The sequence below is a fragment of the Rutidosis leptorrhynchoides genome, chromosome 1 (assembly GCF_046630445.1).
Source record: "Rutidosis leptorrhynchoides isolate AG116_Rl617_1_P2 chromosome 1, CSIRO_AGI_Rlap_v1, whole genome shotgun sequence".
In the NCBI taxonomy this organism is placed as follows: domain Eukaryota; kingdom Viridiplantae; phylum Streptophyta; class Magnoliopsida; order Asterales; family Asteraceae; genus Rutidosis; species Rutidosis leptorrhynchoides.
Window position 1 is genome coordinate 102,772,341 of NC_092333.1, and position 14,792 is coordinate 102,787,132.

The window sequence follows — 14,792 nt, forward strand, 5'->3', positions numbered from 1 at the left end:
TTGGAGCCGATCATCACAATGGGACCAAAGGTTGATGACTTCGTCCAGGTGGATTAGGACGGGTCCTTTCAGTTGGTATCAGAGCGGTGGTCGTAGCGAACCAGGTCTTGCATTAGTGTGTCTAACTAGTAGTTGTTAGGATGCATTAATGAGTCTGGACTTCGACCTTGTCTACATGTCAAAAGTTTTGCTTATCATTTCTAGTCGAAAATCATCTGCTTATCATCCTTAGGAAATTACCTGCTTATCATTCATAAGTCTAGACACGTTTTACTGCGTTTACTGCATTGATAGTGTATAGACGAATTCTTATCTTAGCATATCTGTTATTGCGAACTTTGACTGATATCTTTTCAAAGATTCTCCGTAATTTACGGGATTTTGGTATTATATATACATATGTAAATTATGTATTGAAGAGTACCAAATCTAACTCCTATAATCTATTCCATACCAAAAATTCATTTTCCCCATTATACAAGATGGATTCCGCAACTAGTTCGAATTCTTCAGATTCCGACAGTTTTGACGATATGAATTTCCATTCGGGCTCCGAAAGCAGTGTCACCGGAATGGATCAACCAATTTCCCATCATCTATTCTGGATGAATTGGGGATGGGTTCGTAATATACTAAATCACTGGAGACAAGAAGAAGGTGATCCATTCCATCCACCAAATTGCCCTCTTGGCGATGAACCTGAAGCACTTACCGGCGAACCTATTCGAAACACCATTTTCTCTCTAATTTCTAGAGTATCTCGTCACGATTATATACTATCCCATATTACAAATCTTGTTCATTCGCTCGCTCCAACCGCCAATCATCCCGGTGTACTATCAGAAGCTAACGAACTTTGCGCTCGCGTGACGGCTTTGGAGAACATGGTGCGAAGGTTGCAAACACCGGCAGCAGCACCAGTAGCATAATCAGCACCACCATCAATAACATCAACAATACCATCATCACCACTAACAAACAACATCCGCATCACACGTCTCGACATCATAATTTGTCCCACAAACATCAACATCATACGCACCATTGATACTAAGGAGTACCAACAATAATGAACGATGAAGTATTGATCCATAACTTCATTGATATTCTGCGAAGAATATGTGGTTTCAAAAAGTTTTAGAGATTTCTTATTCTAGCTCAAACCGAAAAGTAAATGAGATTAATATCATATTAACTCATTAAATTCATGATTTCATCTGAAGAAAATATATATGTATATATGTTTTCATAAAGATTGTAATTAAAAGTTCTTTTGTACAAAATATTAATGGTGAAATTTTTTTTTAACGGGTAGGTAATACCCGAGGAATAATTAGATTTCATCTTAATAAGTTACATTGTACATTCGTCGAAGCTGATTCAACAGTCATTTACTATCCTACTTACAACCACGATATACGTATCCGTTCACTGTAGAATAACCATTTTCATTCAATTTCATATTTAGATTTTGACTTCCCAGAATCCAACAAGTGGCATATGAAGAAAACATATGACAAAATAAAATCTGTTAGAAACAAACAAATTAACTATGAAAAATTTTGTTAAGAATCCACGCTAACTGTTCCAGCTAACTGTTCCTAGCTAACTGATTACATTTTATTTATCGCAGTTTATTTATCGCAATTTAATTATCGCACTTTTATTTATCGTCATTTAATTTCTGTAATTATTTTACGCACTTTAAATATCGGGACACGTATACAATGTTTTGACATATCATATCGACGCATCTATATATATTATTTGGAATCACCATAGACACTCTATATGCAGTAATGATCGAGTTCTCTATACAGGGTTGAGGTTGATTCTACAATAATATATATAGTTTGAGTTGTGATCGAGTCTGAGACGTATACGGGTCACGACACGTATTAATTAATTCGTATATTATATATTAAACTATATATGAATTATTGGACTGTTACTGTGGACTATCGACTGTGGACTAATGACATTGGACAATTAAAATGAATTAAAATATTGATTATAACATAGGAAACTAAACATTTCTTCAAGATTGCCACTTGATTTCATCTTAAACCTCATTGTATCTCGACGATTACAATCAGCGTTCAAATCTATCATGATTCTTAAAAACACCTCAATCGAGAGGATAAACCAACCGCACTTCATCTACGGAAGAAAAGATTGATGCATATAGTTATGCACCTGAAAAACTCTCGGAAACTGAGTAAACGTTTGACACGTATTTGTTCTAGTTCCTTTGACATTGTTATTACCGAAGATCGTTTTGCAATCCCTTTCCAAAGTAGCTAATTTTGTCACAGCTCCAGTAAGTCAACTCCGACTTTTCATCCGAAACAACTTTATTATAACCGCGATATATATGCGTACTCTTTATTGTTACCGGGGAACCTTTTATATTCCACAATATTACCATCAGCGATTAATCATTCTAAAAACACAATTCTCCTGAAACTACCTCGGTTTGATAACCGATGACCCAGATCAGTTAACTTTGAAAATGCTGACGAAGCAGCATGTTGTAGATGATCTTAATGGCTAAAAGTTTGATTATAAAGAAAGGAGTGTTAGGAACGCTCGATAGAAAATTTAGTACCGAAAAGCGGATTATGCGAAACTATGAAGAAAGCCGTGGACAAATCACAAAGAATAAGTTTGCCTTCAAAGAATCCAAATGATTCTGTGCCTACTGAAATCGTTAGCAAACATCTTATTTCTCATTCTAACCCTTCACAGACAAATCTTCTTCATCATCCATTGATATTAGAAATTCTAAGATATTCTTGTATGTTCTATTATAAATATCCTCCATATTTCTGGCGATATTTTCACAACTATTCTTATCTGAGATCATTTATCTCTCCGTAATATCTGCAACATAAAAGAAACTGTGTTAGTTTCTAAATTCTGAAACCTTCGAGTTTAAAATATGAATGTTTTGAAGTAGTGTTGGGAACTGAAGCATGGATTAGTATAATATAATGACACTTGATCAACGTCATTATATTACAGTAAGTCATGCTGAGTTTCTAATGAAGCATGATGATTCACAGTACCGTCATCATGTGCCATTTACACGACTCTTACATTCTATCTAATCTCTAAACATATCAAGAGAATATTTTTCTGGATGACTCGGTCTTCTCCAGGGTATTCTGGTAATTTAACAAATCAAAATCGTTTTATTACCATTTTCTTCTTAGAGCATTAGCTATGTTCATTCTGAATTTCATATCTACGAATTCCGGACCATTACTCGCTTGACTCGAAGTCGGGAAGAGAAAACGAAAGCATGAAGCTCCGAAAAATAATGAAGAATATAAACTCCGATAATAACTCCGAAATTACAAACCGTATATATCGATGCAGATAGCAATATAGAGACACGGGAGAATTAGAAACACTATAAACACAAGAGTATAGTAGAAGTAAATAGATTCTTCTGGTGGTAGATGAAAAAGAAGAATGACAGATATAAAAATTAGGAGTATATCAAGAATCAGGACTAGATGGAGCATATTGATGAATGCTTTAAAGTAAGAATCAAGGGAGAAAGAATAGAAGATGTGAGTCGTGGAAAATAAGAAAACGAAGGGGTGAATTTATAGTGAAATATCCGACAGAGCAATCGAAACAGATTATTGCATATAATCAAAGAAGATCCTGATTTCCTTAATCACCGAAGAACCAAATCTTATTACGTAAGATTCTCTTTAAATCCCTTAAATCCCGGAAATCAATCATAAATACGTCATCGGTTAAGACGAATATATTTTACTCATCTCACTCTTTTACGATAGTCTCATTTATATTCTTCGCATAATCGAATCGTTTTATCTACATTACTCAATGATGATAAAACTCCATTATCACCTTATATTTGTCATGAAAACCTTCTTATTGTTATCCATAACAACCTCTATCAAATTTCGGGGACGAAATTTCTTTAACGGGTAGGTACTGTAATGACCCGGAATTTTCCAACTAAATTATACTAATGAGATTAATATTTACATAAATTAAACCATACCAACATGATAAGCAATCCAAATTGTTGAGACTTGTGTTTTTGAAAAGAGTTTTACACAACGTTTGACCGTCCAATATGACCGATGATATCACGAACTATATAACATAAGATAATTGTACGTTTGTGTATATATATGTATTTATATATATTTAACATGATCTAAGGATGGTTTAACATCTCATTGTGTACTAATGACAATGAGTTATAAGTATATTTTGAAACTACTAACTTAAGTTTTCAAAACGATAACTATACGTAACATTCTTTGATATATATACTTATAATCTATAATGCTTATACATGTATCGTATATATAATGTATTTAATCACTTTTTAAGGACTTAAAAACATAAAACAATATAAGTATATTCACACAAGATAGCTATATTTGAATTCTCGTTCCGTTTCCTCAAGATTTCTATACGTATATCTAGGGTATATGTACCCGTATCATACCCAGCTTCTATACGTATTTACTATTGGTATATACACATCAAATCAACATCCTAATCAACATTATTACTGCTCTAGATATGAGGTAACTAGGATTTTTCAAGTAGTATGAATTATTAGTAAGAAAACAAAATTAGGAATCCTTTTCTTTCTTTATAAACTAAAAACGTTTTTATAAATGAACACCATTTCTTCACTCCATTTTCTCATACCTACACCCTCATTTCTCTCTCAAAATACTCCTAACTTCATACTTGATCATCTCCAAGCATTTTCCCCATCATTTAGCTTCAATTACAAGCCTTAAACACCATAAGAAAACTCTTTCAAGAACATATCAAAATAACCACCCATTTGAAGAAGTTTACTTCCAACCTTTTGATCTAACTCCACCACTCTTTGATTCTAAGATTATTTCTTATCTTTTACAGTAACTTTGTCCAAGTAACTTGAGGTAGTAACCTTGTTCATAATCTTATTCAATTCATATTCATATAGCTATCTTATTTTGTGGTATAAAATTTTAACAACAAGAACATAGTTTGAATGATTTCAAACTTGTTCGCAAACTAAATAGATCCTTCTAACTTGACATTTAAAACACTTCAAGACCTGTAATATATCATAATGATATGCTAACCTAACAAGATATAACTTGGTTTTACAAAGAACATCTTAAAAACTGAATCTACGTCGTCGGAGTGCAACCGGGGGCTGTTTTGGGTTGGATAATTAAAAACCATCTTGAACTTTGAATTGGAAGTTCATGTTCTGGAAAAATGATATTTCTTATAAATATGTTAACACATAAAAATTTCATGGATTAACTCAAAGTGTAAGTATTTTTAGAAAAATGATCATTAAATGTTGTTTTTATGATGGAAAATGATCACTTTCATAAGTTTTACCAAAGTTTGACCTATAACCTATGATTTCGAATATAAACTAAGGTATTTTCAGTTCATATTCTTAAAATTTGACTCGATCCAAGGAAGTGGCAAGTTGAACCAACAAAAACGGAGTTGTAATGAAGAAACTACGACTAAAACAAGATTGGGTATCCGAAGCTAGTTTAGCTACGAAAATATTTGGAGAAAAAGTAAATTAATCATATCTTTTCTAATTAATATGATATTTTATATATAATTACTTATGATTTGATTTTATATATTTCAGGACCACCCGTAAACAACACGAGAAGATTAATCATAAGACCTCATGATTGTACGCAACACGTCATTTGACAACACGGTACTTTATGTACGCAACACGTCATTTGACAACATGGTACCATGGGTCGAGATTAATTCTGATCAATACGAATACGATGGGGTCGTTATTTATTTTATTTAAGCAACTAATTGTGGACCTCTAACATCGGACTGCTAACTACGGACTAAGAAAATATTAAAAGTATTAAAAGTATATATATATATATGTAATGATTACTTAAAAAGAAAATATGTTGATATATTATATATATGGTTAGGTTCGTGATATCTATCGGAGACCAAGTTGAATTAAATACCTTCAAGGCAAAAGTGAGTTTCATTTGCTCCCTTTTTAATTGCTTTTGCAATATATATTTTTGGGCTGAGAATACATGCGCTGCTTTTATAAATGTTTACAAAATAGACACAAGTACTTAAAAATATATTCTACGTTGAGTTGTACCACTGGCATATTTCACTGTAGCTTGGTAACTACTATTTACATGGGTATTGTAAACGCGAATCCTGTTGATAGATCTATCGGGCCTGACAACCCCAACCGGACTGGACGACCAGTATTCAATGGTTGCACAGTACTTCGTTTTGGTGACTACACTTGGTACGGTGTAGTGAGATTTCATAATAAAGGGAATATGCGACGTTGATTAAATGTTAAGTATGGTTACCAAGTGCTCAACCACTTAGAATGCTTTACATACACTTGCGAGTGTATTATCTTTATGATTATGAAATCTTGTGGTCTATTAACATATTGAAGTGATTGTTATGATAAATCTATGAACTCACCAACCTTTTGGTTGACACTTTAAAGCATGTTTATTCTCAGGTACGAATTAAGTCTTCCGCTGTGCATTTGCTCAATATAAGGACATTACTTGGAGCCGATCATCGCAATGGGACCAAATGTTGATGACATCGTCCAGGTGGAGTAGGACGGGTCCTTTCACTCTTAATGTGTTTGATATTGTGTGATAGATGTTTACTACTAGTACAAATCTCGTCGACTCACCTAATAATAATGAAGAGTCGAATATAATTTGGGAAGATTCACAAATTCCCGAAGAGGAACCGGAAGAAGAGGAACCGGAAGAAGAGGAATCAGAAGAGGAGGAACCGGAAGAAGAAGAGGTTCCGGAAGAAGAAATATTGATACCTATAGTAAATCGATTAAATAAAAGAAAATTCTCAACCAACGAACCAAAGTTAATAATGGTCAATGGTGTTTCCGCCAAGGAAACAAAATATTGGGAAGATTATCAATTTTCCGATGAATCGGATCCCGATGAGGATTCCGATGATGTTATAGAAATTACCTCGACCCAATTTAATAAAGCAAAAAAAAATAATAAGGGAAAGGGTATAAAAATAGAGAAACCCGATTCCAACCCCGATGAACTTTATATGTATCGGCAACATCCGTATTTCCTAAAATGTAACAATGACCCGGGAACCTCTAAACCGCCAGGTTTTTCTAAACCATTGTGGAAAATGACAGCTCGTATTAGGGGAGCATCATATATCCCTAGGAAATTAGCAAAACGAACCAAGTCCGAAGAAGAAAAAACGAGTGAGTCGGATTAAAGAGTTGTAATCATGTTGTGTAATATATGTAATATAGTGTGCTTGTACTTTTATGTTCTATGTAAAAATTGCTTGTATTGTTTATTAATTATCTTTTACGAATCTAATCCTTGTCTATTTTACAGTATAAAAACAAAATGGACATTAAGGGTAGACAACCGAATATTTTAGAAGACCTACCAGAGGATATGATTGAGGAAATCTTGTCTAGAGTCGGTCAGAATTCATCAGCACATTTAGTTATGGCGAAATTAACTTGTCTAACATTTGAAAGACTTTCCAGAAATGCCTTAGTTTATAAAAGGCTTTCCTTTAATAGGTGGGGTATATCACATTGGAGAGACCGTAAGTTACGCCGTGTTTTCGTTAAAGTGTTAAATGCGGAGAACCCAAATGAAATTTTACGCTACGGGTTAAGAACCTATTTTGACTCAACATATCCCAACATAGGATTTCGTGAGTTAGAAAGAGCTTCTAACATGCAACATAAAGAAGCATGTTATGCTTATGGGTTAATAATGTTCGCTTCTCATCAAATTGAGAAAAAGAACATTGGGTTGCAACTTTTAAATAAAACATTCCCACAAGTGATGGACTCAGTAGTTGAGATGAGAAACAAGGTTTTTAGATTATTACGGGGCTGTTGGACATTACGAAACCCTCGTCCTTTTGACGACATTACAACATGCTGTCTTGTCAATGGTCACAACGGTTATGTTCCACAAGACCAATGATGGGAAGTAGTCATAGTAAAACCAGAATGCATGACTTGTTTCTGGACGTATGAATTACGTGTCTTTATTGCCTCTGTTGAACGACTTGCGTATTAACTAGAATTGTCTTCGCAACTGTTTTGTATCAGATTTTTTATGTGCTATATTTCATGCTATATGTAAAATAGCGGTATTGTAAGTTTGCAAAATATTGTATAAAAGTTTGAATGTGAAATATTATTATAATCAGTTTTCATATAGAATTGTAGTAGTTGAATTGTATGTTAGCTACTAAGTATGAACTTAACGGGTAGGTATTACCCGAATTAAAACTTATAAAACGCTAATATGAAGAAAAAGCTTTTATAAATGAGTTCATATTATGCTACGAATACTATTGACTACTCTTAATATTCTATATGATTAACTTAATTCTTTTGGCTATTTTTGAAGGAAATGGCACCGACTACTCGTCAGAACTTGAACATGAGTGAGGAAGAATTCCGTGCTTTCCTTGCAGCAAATATAGCTACAGTACAGGCTACAATGCAAAACAACAATAACTCAGGGTCTAGCAGTGGAGTTAACTCCACAGGAAACCGTGTAGGATGCTCCTACAAGGCTTTCACTGCCTGTAAACCTCTGGAATTCGATGGAACTGAAGGACCAGTTGGACTGAAACGATGGACCGAAAAGGTCGAATCTGTGTTTGCTATAAGCAAATGTGATGAGGAAGATAAGGTAAAGTACGCCACGCATACCTTCACAGGTACTGCGTTAACATGGTAGAATACCTATCTCGAACAAGTGGGACAAGATGCTGCTTACGCACTACCGTGGTCAGCATTCAAACACTTAATGAACGAGCAGTACCGTCTCAGAAACGAGGTTAATAAGCTCAAGGTAGAGCTTAGAGGGTTACGAACACAAGGGTTTGATATTACCACGTACGAACGACGATTCACAGAGTTGTGCCTATTGTGTCCGGGAGCATTCGAAGATGAAGAAGTGAAAATCGACGCATTTGTAAAAGGGTTACCGAAAAGGATCCAAGAGAATATAAGTTCACATGAGCCCGCCTCCATACAAAAGGCAAGTCGAATGGCTCATAAACTTATAAATCAAATTGAGGAAAGGATTAAAGAACAGACGGTCGAAGAAGCCAATACGAAACAAGTCAAGAGGAAATGGGAAGAAACCAGTGACAAGGGTCACAATTTTAATAATCAACCCAACAATCATAACTACAATCGCACCAATTTTCGCAACAACAAATGCAACAACAACAACCACCCCAGCAACAACTACAACATCCATTTCAACAACAATAACAACCGCAACAACAACAATCCTAACAATAACAACAAGAGGCAGAAATTCTGCCAGAGATGTGAAGGATACCATCCAATTGGGCTCTGTACAGCAGTGTGTACTAAGTGTAATAGAAAGGGCCATGGTGCGACAAAGTGCGAAATCTACGGATCAATGGCTAAGGGAACAAATAATGCCGGAACAAGTTATGCAGACATTACCTGTTTCGGATGCGGGAAGAAGGGCCATTACAAAAATATGTGTCCAAATTAGGGGGATAATAATGGGCAAGGCCGAGGAAGAGTCTTCAACATTAATGCGGTTGAAGCGCAGGAAGACCCGGAGCTTGTTATGGGTACGTTTCTTATTGACAATACATCTACTTATGTTTTATTTGATTCGGGTACAGATAGAAGCTATATGAGTAAGGATTTCAGTGCTAAATTAAGTTGTCCATTGACGCCTTTGGATAATAAGTTTATACTAGAATTAGCAAACGGTAAATTAATTGCAGCAGATAATATATGTCGGAATCGAGAAATTAAACTGGTTAGTGAAACATTTAAGATTGATTTGATACCAGTAGAGTTAGGGAGTTTTGATGTGATAATCGGCATGGACTGGTTGAAAGAGGTGAAAGCAGAGATTGTACGTTACAAAAATGCAATTCGCATTGTACGAGAAGAAGGAAAACCCTTAATGGTGTATGGAGAAAAGAGCAACGCGAAGCTAAATCTTATTAGTAATTTGAAGGTGCAAAAGTTAATAAGAAAGGGTTGCTATGCTGTTCTAGCACAGATCGAGAAAGTACATACTGAAGAAAATAGCATCAATGATGTTCCCGTCGCAAAAGATTTTCCCGATGTATTTTCGAAAGAATTACCGGGATTACCTCCACACCGATCCGTTGAATTTCAAATAGATCTTGTACCGGGAGCTGCACCAATAGCTCGTGCTCCATACAGACTCGTGATGTTATGCGAGGTGTATACGAAATAGTTATATTTTTACTACGAAATACTATTAAATATGATACAATTTTACACAAGTTATTTATTTATTTATAGACTGGATATACCTAAACCTTGCTACAACACTTACAGGCAGTGTACCTAATCGTACAGTAGTGTAGTTTTTAGTAAGTCCGGCTCGTTCCACAGGGATCTAGCCAAGTTTAACGCTATATATTTTATATACTATATTTGTAAAAATACAAAAATATATATAAGTAATATTATTATTATAAAAAGGGGTTTTTTATCGTTTAATGACCGGTTTGTCAATTTTAAAACTTTAGTCGCAGTTAAAACCTAATGTAAAATATTAATTATAAATACAACTTAATTTTAAAGTGTAAAGTAAATAACGATAATGAAATTGCAATAATTAAAAAGTACGATAATTAAAAGTGCAATTAAATACAATGACAATAAATAAAAATGCGATAATTAGAAGTGCAATTAAATATGAAATAAAAGAATTATGCTTATTTAAACTTCCGTAATCATGATGTTTGACGTGTTGATTTTAGTTTATTACCATGGGTTAATTGTCCTTTGTCCTGGATTATTCAATATGTCCGTCTGGTTTTTGTCCATAACAGTCCATCAGTCATAAATATAAAGTGCGAGTGTCCTCGTCAAATTATCCTTATATTCGAAGTCAAATATTCCAACTAATTGGGGACTTAAACTGTAACAAGGTCTTAATACTTTGTTTAATAATTACACCAGGATATCGACTGCGTGTAACCCAAGGTTTTAATACTTTGTTAACAATTACGCCAAGTGTCCTTGTACATAATCCACCCCTGTTTTAATAAGTCTATTAACTATTAATCCATTCCCGTGTCCGGTTAAATGAACGATTATTCGTACATATAAATATCCCGCCCATCGTGTCCGATCGAGTGTATGTGGTTATTTATAGGTACGTCCAATTGTAAATCTTTATATTAAATTAACAAACTATAATTTAATTAAACAAATATAAAGCCCATTAATAGCCCATAGTCTAATTTCCACAAGTGTCGTTCTTTTGTCCAAACCCCAATTATGGTACAAAGCCCAATTACCCCGTTTTAATATTTTAGCCCAACATCATGATTACTTCGTATTAAATAAACATAATAATAACTTAGCTACGAGATATTAATTTAAAAAGGTTGAACATAACTTACAATGATTAATAATAGCGTAGCGTTACACGGACAGAATTTTGATTTACACCCTTACAACATTCGCTAACATACCCTTATTATTATTAATTTTAAATTAAAATTAAAATTATAATTATAAATATATATATATATATTGAGAGTAAGAGATAGATTAGAGAAAAAAGGGTGCAGAATTCGAGCAGAGTGCATGACCTTTTATAGGCCCACAAACTTCGCGAGTGTGGAGTTTTATGCCTTCAAACTCCGCGAGTGCGGAGCCTCCAGTTTCAACTAACATTCTTGGATCCTTTTGACTGCCGACGGTTTTAATTATATAAATATAATATATATATATATAATTAATTATATATTATATTATATTTATATACATAATTAATTTATAACTTTCGGTCTGTTGCGTCGAGCGTTGAGAGTTGACTTTGGTCCCGGTTCCGGATTTTCGAACGTCCTTGCGTACAATTTAATATATTGTACTTTGCGTTTTGCTTTTTGTACTCTTGTAATTTTGAGTCGTTTCTTATCAATAATTGGAACCACTTTGATTGTACATTGTACTTTTGAGCTTTTTGGTCGTTTGCGTCTTCAATTCGTCGAATCTGTCTTTTGTCTTCATCTTTTATTATTTAAACGAATATCACTTGTAAATAGAACAATTGCAACTAAAAGCTTGTCTTTCTTGAGGGATAATGCTATGAAATATATGTTCGTTTTCAGCATTATCAAATATTTCCACACTTGAGCGTTGCTTGTCCTCAAGCAATATAGTCTTGAAATAAAAATACTAGAATCACTTCTTTATTCTTCATACTTTGTACATCAGTGATTTCTATACGGCGGTATAAACAATGGTAGTAACGATGTGGTTTACAGTCCCACATGACTTTAAAAATTTAGATCCTTAAGGAAATTGGATCTTTATGAAAACATTTGATCTTTTTGAAAATTCAATCTAACTTTTACCCTAGAAAAGTTTTCCGGAATAACCCTTCACCGGTGTTTGCAAATTGTTTTTGTGGGTTTGCTGGGTTTCAGATTTGAAAATTTAAGCTCAAAACTTGCGGTTTTGTGTTACCCACTTGCTAACCTTGTATTAGGAAAGCAACACGTCCAGTTTACTTGTCCCATATATTACCTTTCGGTAAACTACCATCCGGTTGTAAAGGAAAGCGTTTGAATAAGCAACTGTTAAGGCAATGTCCCGTGACATGCTTTTGATTATGGTCTATATCGTGTTGGATGCAATTACTATCCTTTGTAGGAGCAATAGTAAAGATCACCCTATAGTTTTTCGGTCTGGCACAAGGTCCTGTCTTCGACCATGCTATGCAACCACCGTTCTTACAGTTGACACCCGATTTGGTTCAGGTGACCTAATGAATTCCAGGTGAATTCCTAGGATTTTACGTTCAATAGTAATAAACGCATTGAAAATGGGTTTTCAGAAAACAAATCGGTTTGTAATTTTGATCAAAATATTTTCTCGTTCAAGCTCGAGTTTAGATATCATCGAATTCCATGAGTTTGTAATTCTCAATCTTTAAAGTCAATCTCAAGGATTGACTAATATCAGGCTTAAAAGCTGATTTTTGATCTTTAAGGAGATTATCCTTTTCTGGGGGTCTGATTCATTAGTCTTATAAGCTAATTTGCACGGTGCCCTCCCCATTTTACGAGACAGATCCTCTCATGGTTAGGATAAGTCTGACCACTTGGCGACCCTGTTTGATGCTGAGGTCCGTGGATTTCCTGCTGATTTTAGAGATGACTTTTCTAGATTTTTCGTCAACCTACAGCTGGTCTGGACGACAACTTCCTGACCTAAATCAAGAAGCGCGTGTCTTTTTCGGAAGACTTTACTTCCTTTTAATGATGGAATTGATTCATCGTGTAGATCCATCTTTCTTTCAAATATATTACAGTAAATTTGGTAAAACTGATTAGTTTAGTCCAAAGCAAAAGTATCTTTAATTATTTGTTACAGAAATATGTGATGTATGTTCAAAATAACTTGGTAAATTTTTCCCACACTTGTCTTTTATTTTCCTTTATTTGCCTTTTTATTGTCCTTTATTCCATTTTAAATGAATTCTAACATTTTAGGTTGTTTCTCAATTTATGTCTTTTCTGAGGTAACAATAATTTCGGTGTTTACACCTAGTTTTATCGTTCATAAATATGTATAAACATGATTTTGAGTTCATTTAATTGAAAATTTCGAAAAATTTTACTAGAATTGGGTAGTCAGTATATAAGACTAGGGATGTTCTTTATTATCAGAGAGTACTAGATTCTAATACAACTACTGCGTTACTAGTATTTTTAATGGTAACCAAGTGTTTAAATTTAAAATTTTAAAAATCCAAAAGAATTTAACCCCTTCCCACACTTAAGATCTTGCAATGCCCTCATTTGCAAGAAATCAGTACAATTTAAATTATTGAGGGTGATTAGCGTAGAAAAATGATTAAATTTTATCAAAGTTTCCCATCATATTGGCGTTTGTTTGTTTTTTTTAATAAAAACCTTTACTTAATAAAACATAAATTAATAAATTTTAAAAATTTGTTTCTTTTAAGAATGAGGGCGTTTCGGATCGTTGTCCTAGTCCGTCCCTCGACAAAATTTTAAAATTTGTCATTTTTAAGCGTTGTTTTAAAAGTAAAGATTTTTGAGTTTTTTTTAAATGTTTTTGGCATACTTTAATTTAATAAGATTAAAAATAATGATAATAAAAGTTCTCGTCCCTCCCTTGGGTAGAGCAATTTCAGTTCAATGACCTAGTTTTCAACTCACGAGGAATTTTAAATATCAAATTTTAACTTAGTGAAATAAAGTAAATTTTTATTTTTAAATTCACACCAAACTAATATTTAAAATGCATAAAATTAAAAATTAATATAAATATCATTAATATTTTTAGTTTTACAAACTTATATTGAAAATATTAATTTTTAAAATATTTACAAACTTAATTATATCGATTTATAAAAATTTACAATATTAATTTAATATTTATATATTAATTTTAAACACAAGGTAAAAATAAATTAGAATTAAAAATCTTTTTGGTCTTTTATCCCACTTTAATCAATCAAATATTATCAAAAATATACGCCCCTCTTTTTGGTAAAGTAATTTCGGCTATATTACCTAGTTTTACTCCTGACGAATTTTTGAAATATTTTGGGTTGATTGATTAAAGATATTTATACCTTAAGAATAAACGGTAAATTTTGCAGTGATGTAATAAATTTTTGTATGATATCAATAATTTCGGTTGC